The following is a 13,560-nucleotide window of genomic DNA, read 5'->3' on the forward strand; positions in this document are numbered from 1 at the left end:
CAGGTGACACTACCCAGGCATTTTTGCACGTATTTGCCCAAGATAATAATTATTCGTCACGGCCACTTGGCTCTTCTGACCCCAATGCCTCGTTACCTTTGTAATCAGGCAGGCACTCGTAGTCCCTGCAGCGGCCTAGGCCAGGCAACGGGCACGGCCATGCTCTGTCCACTCAGGCCAAGGACTGCTCTCCTCAGCAGGATGGAGATGTTACCATCTCTAAAATAAAATTTAAGACAATGGGCTCTCGATGCCTGTTAGGTTCATTAGAAGATTCTGGCAAAAAAAGCCTACAGCTCCTGTGCAAGGCTTTTCTTCTCATCTGAGCCAATATTGCCACCTGGCGCTGGTATGAGGAAAGTTCACCCTTCCTGTGCTCTCCTTAAATTTGTTGATTTTTATGACGAAAATAGTACTTGTAGAATCAGGCAAGTTATATTTATCATTTAAAATTCTTTCACACTCGATGTCTTTCCAATTTGATTTGGGGCTAAGGACTCAGCCTCTCCGTCGATGTGGGAGCTGCTGTGTTCGGCAGCTTTACAAAGGCGAGGAGGCCGTCTCCAGGGAAAAAGGAAAAAACCTGCCTTTTGAATTCATCGTGGGCTGATTTTTCTTCTCTATATGTGGCTGGAGAGCACAATGAAACAATAACACAGAAGGTATTTGGAAAAAAAAAAAACAACGGACTGGTACAAAATACGTGTTGAAATAATATGAAGTGCTCAGAGAACAATCACAAGAAATGCAGCTCTCTTAACAAGCTCAGGATAAAAAACAATTAAGCGCTCGAAAGCAAACACATAAATCTAAGTTAACAACACTTCTGCGTCTGCTCCGGTACTGCAGAGCAGCAAAAGTAGAGCAAAGCGCCTTGATGGAACATAAAGCAATCCAGCCACTTTTGCCCAGTAGAAGTCACATGGAGATTGCAAAGCGTACGGTGCTAATAAACAGAGCCATAAATCACGTTCGCGTTTCCCTGGGTAGAAGAGAGGGCCTTGCTCCCTTTTCCTCTCAGGTTCTGACAATTTTTATGACATTCCTATGTTTTTTCTTCTCCGGTAGGTGCACAAAGCCTGGTGGATTTGCGAGGGGAGAAAAAGCGGTACCCCTCCAGCTGCCAGAGAGCTGCGGGGCCTCAAGAGCTCTGCGGCCGCTCCCAAGCGCTCCGATGGGATAACCACCGCTGCCAGCAGACTTCCTCCCACCTTTTCTTCTACCTTTTTTGCTACAGCACAACCAGGCCTCCAAGTCTTGGGTTCAGCCCTGAGAGCTTTGCCGCAGAAAGAGTTTTTCAAGGAAATAAGCCAGTCAGCGTGTATTTGTTGCCCATGCTTTAAGTGGCTGACGGTGTGTATTCCTCATTTTTTGCCAATTTCAGAAATACCTGGCACAGCAGCAGGAAGCAGAGCGGCCCCGAGGCAGCGAGTGTGTTTCCTGGAAGTCCACTGGCCGTCGGGCACCCCTCGCTGCCCAGCTGGGGAAGAGGGACATCGCTGGGCACAACGTTAACCCGCAGGAAACCCCAGCATTAGTTTTGCAGGTAGAACTTGCTCATACAGAACCAGTAACGTTATTTATGTATGCCATAAATTTCAACTAAGAAAAACCTCTTTCTTGCTGTCGTTCAATACTTTGACAAATATTTCTGTATAGAGTATAACAAATGCGTATTCAAAGCTCAGCGATACTCAGAGGGCAGAAGGGCTAACAGGTAAGCAAGCAGCATCAGGGACATTTAAAAATTAAGAGAGCCCTGATAGAATTCAGCACTGTAGTTAATTCATTGATATTCTGCATGACAGAAGCACCTGCCTGACATAAACCATTAACAATTTGGGAACTAACCTGATGCGTGCCACTGTTTTTATCAAAAGCCTCACATTTATATAAACTGCAGCCAGTAGCAACCTAAATAGGTTGATGCTGTTGCACCCCTGCAGCCAGCAGTTCAAAGCCTATGTAGATGGCACTGCAGCAGCATCTAAGGCAGGATAACCGTCATGTAACGTGACTGAGGGCCATTGAACCGTTTTTTAAAAAACCAAAACCAGAAGTTTTAGCCTAAAAAACTCCCAAGTTTGGGTTATTTCACAAACCTGGGGCTCCCCAGAAGACCGCATTGAATCCAAATGGGTCAGGCATCTTGGCGAGAGCTCCTTTGCTCTGACAACTGCATTTGCATTTTGAGTTTAAACATTTTTGTCCGAATCCATGATGGGCACCTTCCCCCTCCCCAGCAGTTTCAATGTATTTTAAGTATTCGGCAGCACTTCCCAACTCCTCCATCTCTTGTGGGCTTCACCTCCCCTCAGGCCCAGAGAAGGGAGATAACAAGAAACTTCTTTCAAGTCAGGAACCGGAGCATGGGACGGATACCTTGTGAACTGGTACTGGCTGCGTGCGCAGCAGAAATAGGTATTACAGACCTTAATTCCTTTATGGAAAACTTTAAACATCTCCTTCAGAGTGCGTGCAGAAAGGAAGCCTTGTTAAAAACCTGACCACGCAGCGGAGGCTCTGGAGGAGAGCGTGTGTGCGGCAGGAGGGGTGCCAGGCACACACTGCCGCCTTCCTGCCTCTCCAGCCTCCCACCGACAAGAATTCAGGGCAGCTTTCACATCCTGCTGTACCCCACAGCCTCATGATATAATGAAAACCAAAATGAGCAAGTTTAAAAATAAATAAGTTTAATAAAGATATCATTTTAAACAAGCAGTGAGAGGGCATTAACAAATTGTGTATCTAATTCGTGTTATACCTTGCCCGTAACCATCTTTGATGTTTCAAAAGTTACTGCATCCAGATCCTGAAAACAAGTAGTTCTCCAGCAATCCCACTTAAACTGTGTAAGTTTCCATCTTCTCAATCTGTTTCAAATGGCGGCCTACAAAGCGGCACCAACAGCTTACTCCTTTTCTTCTGACAGCTACCGCTGCCCCACCAAGCCCCCTCCTGCAGCAAAACATGCAAACCATTAATTAAAGACATTAAAAAAGATTCAAAGACAGTTAACAGGAGTGTATCTGAAGACCCCAAGTTCAACTCTTAACACTGACCAGTTAATTAGCTGACCTCCATTTTACACAAAAGATGCAATATTAAATAAAACATGTGACAGATTTTTTTTTTTTTAATTTTCTGACAGTGCGCTGTCTGCATCCCATCTAGGATTAACCCCACGGAGCAGGAGTTACTCCACTCTCAAGCATGCAGAGCGCTGCCAAACCCTGCCACCGCCGAATGCCAGGACAGCACCGGCGGTGCCAGGAGCCACTCAGCAGCGCGTTTCTCTCCCAGCAGCATAACACTATCACAGGCACTGCGCAGCGACGGGTAGCTGACTACCGCTGGGCAGAAAAGAACTCAAAATTGAGGGTTTTAAAGGATGTAGAGGCCCTAAAGTACATCCCCCTCGTGATGCGGGCCTTGCTTCTAACATCTCCCCCAGCAGCAGGGAGCACTACGTGCTTCTCTAGATAAACCAAGGGGTTATTTCCACTCCAGAGCACCACAGGCTGGCACAACAGCCCATTCACAAGCCAGCAGAGGCTATTTATTTACTCAAAATGGCAGAAGGAGCAGTCTTCTTGCCCATCTCCCCTAGCTGACTTGTGGAGAGAGCTCACCCTCGTAGCTCGAAAGGCTCCCGATCTCTCCCCGTGCCTCACACACAGGTTATTCCCTCACATCTCCTCTCCACAGGCACAGGTCATGCTATGGCAAGACTCGGGGGTTTCCATCGATGAAGGCCACCGTTGAGGAGCTGTTACCCGAGGGCTGTGTCTCCCAGACAGCTCTTTGCCACCCCAGAGCTCCGCGTTACAGCCATCCCCCTCACACGCGCCTCAGCCGCACACCAGCTGGAAGCCCTAAAGAGAGCACAAGAGAAACATCACTTAAAATATTCAATTAATTAAATCTGTATTAATAGCGCTAAACAGCTGGGATCTGGCTTGTGGAAAGCGGGGAAAAAAAAAAAATCAAACCGAATAATAGGCTGAAAAATTACTTCTAAACGGCACAGCCTGAACAAATTACCCTCCAGTCCCAGGGCCTCGCAGGTTATCAGCCAGCGTGGGCCGACGGGCACGGCCGCGTTCCAGCCATTAATAACAAGAAAAAAAAAAAAAAAAAGAGGGAGTATTTCACGTGGCTTTTTTTTTTTTTTTTTTTCCCCAGAGCGCCCGGGCAGGGTGAGGCACCACAGGCCTCCCGCCCCGTTGCCCCTCACCTCATGGCGGCCGGGAAGAAGGGGAGTCCCTGCACGCCCGCCTCGCCTCACGGCGGCCGGGAAGGGGGAGCCCGGGAGCCCCCACCTCGCCTCATGGCGGCCGGGGAAAAGGGGAATCCTTACGCTCCCACCTCGCCTCGTGGCGGCCGGGGAAAAGGGGAGCCCCGGCGCTCCCACCACGCCTCACGGCGGACAGGGAAGGGCGGTCCCGGCGCCCCCAGCTCACGGCGGCGGGAGAAGGCGGTCCCGGCGCCCCTACCTCACCTCATGGCGGCCGGAAAGGGGAAGCCCCGGCGCCCCCACCTCGCCTCATGGCGGCGGGAGGAGTCCCTGCGCCCCCACCTCGCCTCATGGCGGCCGGGGAGAAGGGGAGTCCCTGCGCTCCCACCTCACCTCATGGCGGCCGCCCCGTCCAAGCTCCGCCGCTGTGCCTCACGGCGGCGGGCGCGGAGAGAGGCCGAGTCCCACCGCGCCGCCCGGGTGGTTCCGCAGGCACCGCCCCGCTCCCCTCGACCCCCCCCCCGCGGGGCGGGCCCGGCCCGGCCCGGATCGGATCCGGTCAGGGCGGTGCCTGCGGGCCCGGGCGGGCTTCTGCGGGTGGGATGCGTGAAATTAAACTGGGTAATGTCGTGAAGGAGACGAACAGGCACCGAAAGCCTTCATCCAGGAGAAGAGAAGGCTCCGGGGAGACCTTAGAGTCCCTTCCAGTCCCTACAGGGACTCCAGGAAAGCTGGGCAGGGACTCTGGATCAGGGAGGGGAGCCATGGGACGAGGGGGAAGGGGTTTAAACTGGAAGAGGGGAGATTGAGATGAGATCTGAGGCAGAAATTGTTTGCTGTGAGGGCGGTGAGCCCCTGGCCCAGGTTGCCCAGAGAAGCTGTGGCTGCCCCATCCCTGGAGGGGTTCAAGGGCAGGTTGGACGGGGCTTGGAGCAACCTGGGCTGGTGGGAGGTGTCCCTGCCCAGGGCAGGGGGGTGGCACTGGGTGGCCTTTAAGGTCCCTTCCCACCCAAACCATTCTGTGATCCTATGAAAACGGCATGGGTCTGCCTTCGTCTCCTCTGCCCGGCATCAGAACAAATGCTGGTGGCAAATACTAGCTTGTACCTCATAATGCAGTGCTTGTAGGGACAAATACGGTGTGTTACCATCTCCAGTTCCCAGCTGTGACCGACAATTTGGGTTATAAAAGTGCTTTTCAGCTGAGCCCAGCTGATGCCCCAAAGCTGCTCTGTACGGCACGTGCAGCAGCGATGGCCGAGGGAAACGCGACTGACTGACACAGCGCCTTGGCAGAACTTTTCCGTCAGCGCTTTACTGGATTTTCTTCCCCTTTCCCCCAGCATTGCTCTTTCTTTTGCTCTGGGGACTGAGTCTGTCAGATGCTGTTGAGCCACGGCAGGTACAGAAGGATCACGGTACCCATCCTGCCGCCGCAGGGATGGGGAAGAGCAGGCGGCACGGGGCCAGCAGCGAGTCCCTGGGCACTGGAGGTTTCGGAGCTGAGGATAACAATAAACCAGTAAAGGACCACAGCTCCAGATGTTCGTTACACCCCGGTGTGTCCCATCCTAGGCTATAGCATGCAGCTGTTCGAAGCATTACAGCTCCACACTACTGCAAGTCCCTCGAGCGGACGCCCTGTGCCAGCAGACGCTCCTTTGTGTCCTGATTTAACCCAGCCTGCTAATTTATGGGAGCGAAATCTCTCAGATGTGAGCCCTCCTTTATTCTGTAACTGAGCGTTTACCCGCCAGGGGTTAAACAGGCTTCTGGAGCCTGTTGCATTGCTTTGAACACAGACTGCGTTGGGTTCAAGGGAGGCTGTGTCTAGATGAGAGGAGCTCTGCTGAAGGCTGGCTGTGCTTTTGTTTTGTGGTAACTTGTATCCCTAATCTGGCTTGAAACAAAGCGCCTCGCTCCCTTCAGCCCCCTGCACTGCACTGGCGGGAGAAACGGAGGATGTATTTAGCTTCCACCAAGCTAAGATGACCAACAGGCCAAGCAGGGATCAAAGAACAACGTGATGATGTTTCCTGGCATCGTCGCCGGCCTGGGAGAGAGGGAAGACCACCACAGACGGGCCAGGCTGCTGCAGCACTGACGCCAAGCACGGCATTGCTGGGCTCAGCCCGTTTCAGACCCTTTTCTCTTCCCCTCGGAGGGATGCAGTGGATGCAGAGAGCACACTGTCATGGTTTGAGAAACCCACAACGATTTGTTCTCGTTTAGACAATTATTCTCTCACCCAATGACCCCTCCCCACCCAGGAAAGGGAACTGGGAAAAAACAAGGAAACACAGGGGTTGAAATATAAACAGATTTAATAGGATAAGGCTAGACAATTCACATCAATAACACTAAAGAACCAGTACAAGGACTATGCCCAGCCCATCCCACCAGCAGGAGCCGTGCACTCCCCGCAGGGACAGCCAAGGTGGGACCCTGCGAGCGCTGCGGCTGCGGGAGGAAGGGAAGGGCTCAGGGCTCCGGCACCGGAGCGAGGAGTGCTCAGGATGGCAGCCAGCAAGGAGGGGGGAGAGAGAGAGAGAGAGAGAGAGAGGGAGAGAGAGAGAGAGAACATGAGAGCTCCTCAGCAAACTTTCCAATTTCTACCGAATGTGCCGTTCCTGGTATGAAATAACCCTGTTGGCAGCTTGGGTCAAGTGCCCGGGTCTCGCTGCTCCTCGTCCCCGCACCTGGGGAGCTCGGAAACACTGAGACCTTGAAACCTGCACCCCAGAGCTGGCTAGAAAGTAAATATTTTCACAAATTCCGACACTAGAGTCTTCTAGCAGTGCAGTTTTCCCAAGCATTTGAAGAGGAATTAGTCCTGTGTTGCACAAATGAGGACACACACTCACCAGGAAGCCGTGGCAAAAGAGGGCTTTACTTGACACCCGGGGCAGAGCTGTTGTGTTTCGCCTGGTGGGACACCTTTTATCCAAAGTTCACAAATAACGTGCAAACATTCCTTTGAGATAAAACCAATGCTCCAAATCAAATTACTGGCGGGGAAAGCTGCCCAGGAGCGCAGGGAAATCTATGCTGTGAAGCGAGAGGCTGGCCCTGGCACCAAGAGTCTCTGGGGTCTGGTATTTGGCGTTCGGAAAGCTTTTGAAGTATCTCCCTGGTCCTGCTGAAAATGCCTTATTATAAGAGGCAAGGCATACTAATTTGGGCCCCGTGCTGCGCTAATGAGTTATACAGCTTCCAAAACGGAGCTGTCGCTTAGGCAGCCTGCTCCGGGTCTCAGCAGAGCTCACCAACCATCCCCGTCCATGGGCGCCTGCCCTCAGCCACGGGCAGCGAGACCTCCAGTACCAAAATCACAAAGTGCCCTGTCCTCCACCCTAGCAGCTTTTCACCAGCCCTGGACCTCCTGCGCTGGAGCGTAGCCAGGAGACTGTCGTCCTTCGTCACTGCCTGGGAAAGCACCCGACGGTTTCCACCGCTCAGCACCAGCCCCTCTCCCCACAGGCAGCCGTGGGCATCCTGGGCAGAAGCAGCCCAGCGCGTCCTGGGACGGGGCAGGGGCTGGCTGCGCTGGGGAGGAGCACCCCATGCATCATGACCTGCATGAGCATCCCCACGTCCGGGAAGAATAGCCGCCCACCTTGACTGAGAAGCATTTGAAGAAGACAGAGGTGGAGCAGATGATTGCCTGAGGCAAGAGACAGCTTGGCATCCGGGAGCTCTGAGAGCCTAAGCTGCGGGAGAAGCATGGAGGAGGGATCCCAGCCTTTCCCCAAAGGCATTGGCATGTCTCACTGGGGCACAAAGCCCCGATGAAAAACTTCCTGTGACTGGATCGCAAGTGAGAGATGTTATAGCTATACCACTGTGCCTGGCCACCGATATACAGAGCAACAGGCCGGTGTCAAGGTGTCTGACGGAGGCTGGGGAAGGTGGAGCGAGGGACTTGGCAGGACTACACACCTCCAGTCTGCTTGTTTCAGGGCAGGCTTTTTGCTGTTGGCAGTCCACAGCCATTTCTGAGCTGGCTCTTCCTACCTTGTGTGCCTAAAGCGTGGTGTCCAGGGTAAGCAGAGAGCCAGCTCACCTGCGCTCCGGTTCCCAGTAGCTGGCGCTTGATTTCATTTTTTCCAGCTTCACAGATCCTGTGTTTCCTGCGCTGGCTCTCCACGGCCCTGCCCGTGCATCTCAGCATTGAGGTCAGTGTGGATGCTTACAGCAAAGTTGATCCTGCTGAACTCTCCAGCTTCGGTCTGGGAAGAAAAGTACCTTTACTGTTTGGGCACGGCGCTTTGAACCAGAGGTCCTTCCGCCACAGCAGCTCACGACACAGGTTTCCCCGCGTCCTTCCATGCTGGGAAGGAAAATTAGCCATCAGCATCCAAGGAGAGACGCAAGTCAGATTCCTCAGCCTAGAAGAAATCGCTTTCTTAGCCAGAGAATTGAACTAGAGAGAGAAATATTAACTGAATGAAGCATTTCCACTCTTCCAAAGCAAGAATAGGGAGTTTTCTATTAGAAAACGATACATTTTCTCTTACCTCCTGGCTTGTTAAACTGGGGTGGTTCTGGGCCTCCCATCCATCTGAACAAGAGCCACATGGTTCACCCAGAGGGGACTCCAGAGGGGACCCTGCCATTTCCACTTCCCAGCCACATCACAAGATGGCATCACAGACCTAAAAGCCGAGCCGGCTCTGCTAAGGCTTGGAGATCTTCCCCAGGCCCTGGGGCGTCCAACCCCAGAAGAAGCTGTGGACTTAACCCTGCCTGCTGAGCTCCTCCGCCAGGTCTCAGCCCCCGACACTTGCTTTTAATCACGGCCCTTTAATGTCAAGGCTGTGCTCGAAGCGCGCAGCGCGCGGAATGAAAAGCTGCCGCCGCCGTTACTCCTGTAACCTGTGAGCCATCTAATTGCACCGATTTAAGCTAGTTATAGTTTTGACAGTTAATGGCATGCAGAGCGCTTTAATCTTGACCTGCAACACCTCCGGCTCTTCCAGGGCCGCCTCTGCCCCCGAGGAGACGCTGCTAATCAGACCGAGCGCTGAAGTAGTTTAAGATGTGGCTGAAGGGAGCCAAGGGCAAATCATGAGCGAAACGCACCCGGCTCCTTTTGTGGCAAAGCACTGTCAAATTTGGAACTGCCTGAGAATGATTTGGGAGAGCGATGGTAAGTCTTTCAATATTTATGGTTCTAAAATCATGCTAAAAAGAGAAAAATCGCTCTTCTTAGATATGTGGGGTTTTTTTTAAAAAAATGTTTATTTCGATTTAGGGGCATAAATCCCCAGCGCAGTGTGTTATCCCCCTGCTACCTCGCGGGGATGCAGCCTGCCCACCCACGGCATGACCCACAGCCAACGGCCACGGCTCAGCTTGGCCCCACTGCTGAGGAAGCGCCAGCCCCACACACTGCCCCATCACCCCAGGCATGAGCACCAGCAACGGCCTTGGCTCACAGGGGACTGTGCTCCCCTTCAGCCCTTGTTGCCACCATCAAAGCAGGCAACAATTTGCCCAGGTCAGGCTACCAAGCCATGCTCCCTGGCTGGGCAGTTTCTGTTTGCTGAGGGTTATATGCAGCTTGGATCAGCCCCAAGGGACCACCGGCCCCTAATGGCCCTGACCAGCCTCACCTGACACCCCTACGCCCACAGCTCAGCAGCCCCATTTAAGCTCAGCACCAGAACTTCACTCCTGTCATGAGTGATGCTGCAGGAGGGCTTGGCTCCAACCTGCCTCTGGATGGACCCCTTGGCTCCTGGGAGGACCCTCAGATGTATGTTGTAGCTGTCTCTGTGGACCTATTTTCCAGATGAATGTTGGACTCATGTTGTGGTCATGCCTCTGACCTTGTCCTTGGCTCCTCTCTCCTTGCACCTGGGTGGGTTCTGGACCTGGGTCACCACAAGCTGTGCCTGGCACTGCTGGTGGACCCTGTAACCAGCACCTGGTTGTGCTCAGGCCTGGTGGGACTCTGCCTGCTGATGAGGATGAGATCTCTGCTGGGGTCATCTTAGCTCCCCTGCCCTTAGGGAGCAGCTGGTCCTTCCTGCTCCCTGCTGGGCCCATCATCACAAGAGAGTGAGTATAAAGCCGGTTAATCTCTATGGTAGCCCTGCTCCTTTGGGGACCTTACTGGGCCCCAGTGGGAGAGAGCAGTCCTGCTGTGATATTCAGTGGCCGCATCAGGAGATGAAGAGGTGGGTCTGGGTTAATGAGGGTGGTGAGGCCCTGGCCCAGGTTGCCCAGAGAAGCTGTGGCTGCCCCTTCCACGGAGGTGTCCAAGGCCAGATTGGACGGGGCTTGGAGCAACCTGGTCTGGTGGGAGGCGTCCCTGCCCAGGGCAGGGGGATAGTACTGGATGAGTTTGAAGTTCCCTTCCAACCCAAACCATCCTGTGATTCTGTAATGCGAGGCGTGCTGTTCCTGCATGTGAGTGGGTGCTCTAGGCTTCAGCCACCAGTTGCTCCCTGCAAGAAGCAGCCATGGTCTAACTGCATCTCCTTGCCCAGCCAAGGGCCCTGCAGCCTCCCACCAGGGCATAGCGTTTGCCTGTCTGGATAGATCGGTGGCCATGCTGTCTCCTGGCGTGACAGCTCCCCCGGGGATGGCAGCGGGGCAAGATCTGTTGCTGAGCCGTCTCTGAGGCTGTAGCTGGATGCATCCCTCTGGGCAGCACAGGGAAATGCTGGTCAGGCTGTTCACTGCGGAGCTAGAGAGCAGCCTCCCTTAGCCCAGAGGAAAGAATAATCAAAAAAGGTTATATAAACCCAAACCAGCTTGCTGGAGGGGTGGCTGGACTGGCACCAAGTGCGGTGCCACTCAGCATCTGGTTGGGCAGGAGCATCCCTGCCTGCAGCTCCTCTCCCCGGCTCGCTCCAGCCCTGCCTGGGCTTCATCTTGCTGCCAGAGCCTGGCTCTTTTTGTTGCTCAAAATGTGCTCGGGCAGCCTGTGCGGGTCCCCTCTGTTCTCGGCTGAAACTGCTGCAGAGCAATTTCTTTTTCCCTTTTTTCTCTGGCAGAGCCCTGGAGCTCTGCTCCCTTCCCCTGTCCTCTACTGAGCTCCTCCCTGGCCGAGTCCCTGTCCCTGCTGTCCCCTTCCCCTCCCAGCTCCTATTCAACACCTGTTTTTCTCTTCCCTCCCTCCTCCAGTGCTCCCATCCAGGAGACTGAGTGCAAACTGCAACCTCTGTTACTCAGTGCCCTTCACCTCACAGATCCTAAGCCACTTTCTCAGTGTGACAAATGTGATCTGCTAATCCCGTGGAGGGGGATCCCGAGGGACACGAGCCACCTCTGGGATCTGTGGCAGATCTCGTGGCACGGAGCCGCAGGGTCTTGTCTCGGTTGGGAATGTACCAGTGGTAAAGTAGCCGCCTTGCCCCCGAGTGTGGGCATCACAACTCCCTCCTCTCCCCCAGCCCCTCCACCGGGGCTGAATCTTAGGAATTTCCGCGTGCGGCAAGGCGAACCAAAGCAGACATCCCTCCTTTTGGTGGTCCACCAGCTCCCTCTTTGGCAAGGAAAAAGCTCTGTGGGGCAAGTGGCCAGGTACAGGATTAAGTACGTGGAGGTGTGCTCGCATGGCACCAATCCGAGCGTGCAAGTGGGCTGTTCTGGATCTCTAATTACTCTAAATCATGCTATGATAATAAACCCCAGTTACCGAGCGCTGTTTTGCTGGGGCTGGTTTAATTCTGTGAGGTTTTGTAAAGCCCCAGGGGATTTTAGCAGCGCTGGCAGCGGGAGCAGGGAGGTGTCAGCACGGCCCGCGCGTCCTGGGGTCGGGCAGTGGGTACGGAGGAGTGGACACACCAAGAAAAGCACCAGCCCAGCATTTTAGAGTAGAGCTAACTAGAAACAGCTTATCCCATCTAAAAAAAAAAAAGGGAAAAAATCATTCTTAATTAGGACAGAAACCCCCAGCTAGGCTTTTTTAAAGAGAAAGCCTAAAAATATCATTTTTTGCTTTGATTTGAAAACTATTTCTGCTCTTCAGACTGTAAGATAAAATACATTGGGATTGATGATGCATTTCACAGCAAAAATATATCCCTTTTCATCTTGAAAATGCTGAAATGGGCTGTTTCAAAATTTTCAACATTCCCCCCCCTTTTTTTTTTTTTCTGGACCCAAAATTTTTAATTTAGCTGAAATGTTCTTTTTTTGAAAGGAAACTCTTGATTACGTTGTGTGTTTTTTTTTTTTTTTTTTTTTTTCCCAACAGCTTTAATTAGAATTAACAATTACAGCTGATTCTGAGCTGGGTGATAAACAGCTGGACTGAATCCACTCCGCAGCCCTCTCTGCTCTGGAACTTCCAAACAAGCTCCCTCACTAGCAGGAGTTTAGCCCACCGCAACATTTTAGCCTTGTCTAGTCACCGGAATTTATTTTTCTTTCTTTTTTTCCCCCTACTCTTTCTCCTCTGAGGATTAGTTTTTACCAGTGCAGCATCTCTAACAGTCAGGGAACTTCACAGCGAGTTGAGATCGCATTGATTTCTCGAGGAAGAAGCCGCATACTAATCTTTCTTATTTTTCTCCCCTGAGAAAGGCAGGTAACAGCTTCAGGAAGGCAGATGGGTTTGTAGATATTATGTTTAGCCGCCGGATGACAGGAGAGCCTGAGGTCTGCGGGACCATCATGGGGTGGGGGGAGTGGAAAAGGAGGCCTCGGCCGCTCTGTTGCGATGTCCGGAGACGAAGCTGGCCGTTGCTGGTAAAGCACGTGGGATTAAAGCAGAATGGGTTAAGCCTGAGACAAGCACTAGGTGAGGATCAGGGGATGGATCAGGCCATCGTCCAGCCAAGAAACAGGCCAGGAAAGGGCGTCCTGCCCAAACCAGGCCCCCGTCAGGCAGCAGGGACCCCTTGCTTGGTGTGCCCAGGGTGATGCTGCTTGTAGGCAGCAGCTCGGGACCCCCAGGGCAAGGGCTTGTTCTGGGCAGCTCTGAATCTGGTGGCGCAAGCTGCCGCGTCCGCAGCCTCGATGCCCCTGCAACAAACCCATCCGTTAGCCAGAGGGTTCCCAGGCTGGTGACCACCCCGGCGCCCAGCAGAAAGGTGCTGCAGAGAATCCCAATGGCTTTCTGGGGCCAGAGCCCAGGTCAGAGCCTTCTCAGATGGCATCCCGAAGGTGTGCAGGGCGGCCTACCCCATGGTGTGGGGCTGGCGGCTCAGCTCCTGTCCTGCCAGTGATTCCCTCTGTGTCCAGGATGATTTTCATGCCCTCCAGCTCTGTGGGGGCAAGGGATGGAAGGCCGCGGCAGTGCGAATGGAGAGGAAGGGCATGGTGGTGGAGGGGAAGGGAAGTCCAGTTCTGGGCTCCCCTGTTCTAGA

At 53.3% G+C, this 13,560-nt stretch overlaps 1 long non-coding RNA gene and 1 other non-coding gene across 2 annotated transcripts; both read right to left on the reverse strand.

Annotated features, from left to right (window-relative positions):
• Positions 1-2,672: 2,672 nt before the first annotated feature.
• On the reverse strand, positions 2,673-4,755 carry LOC141749807 (uncharacterized). Its single transcript, XR_012589481.1, has 3 exons — positions 4,631-4,755; positions 3,633-3,875; positions 2,673-2,958 (listed from the first exon to the last, which is right to left on the reverse strand). It is a non-coding gene; the product is annotated as an uncharacterized LOC141749807 (long non-coding RNA).
• LOC141750081 (small nucleolar RNA SNORA74) lies at positions 3,155-3,358 on the reverse strand. Its single transcript, XR_012589559.1, has one exon. It is a non-coding gene; the product is annotated as a small nucleolar RNA SNORA74 (small nucleolar RNA).
• Positions 4,756-13,560: the final 8,805 nt, after the last annotated feature.

This window comes from Larus michahellis, chromosome 11, assembly GCF_964199755.1.
Source record: "Larus michahellis chromosome 11, bLarMic1.1, whole genome shotgun sequence".
Classification (NCBI taxonomy): domain Eukaryota; kingdom Metazoa; phylum Chordata; class Aves; order Charadriiformes; family Laridae; genus Larus; species Larus michahellis.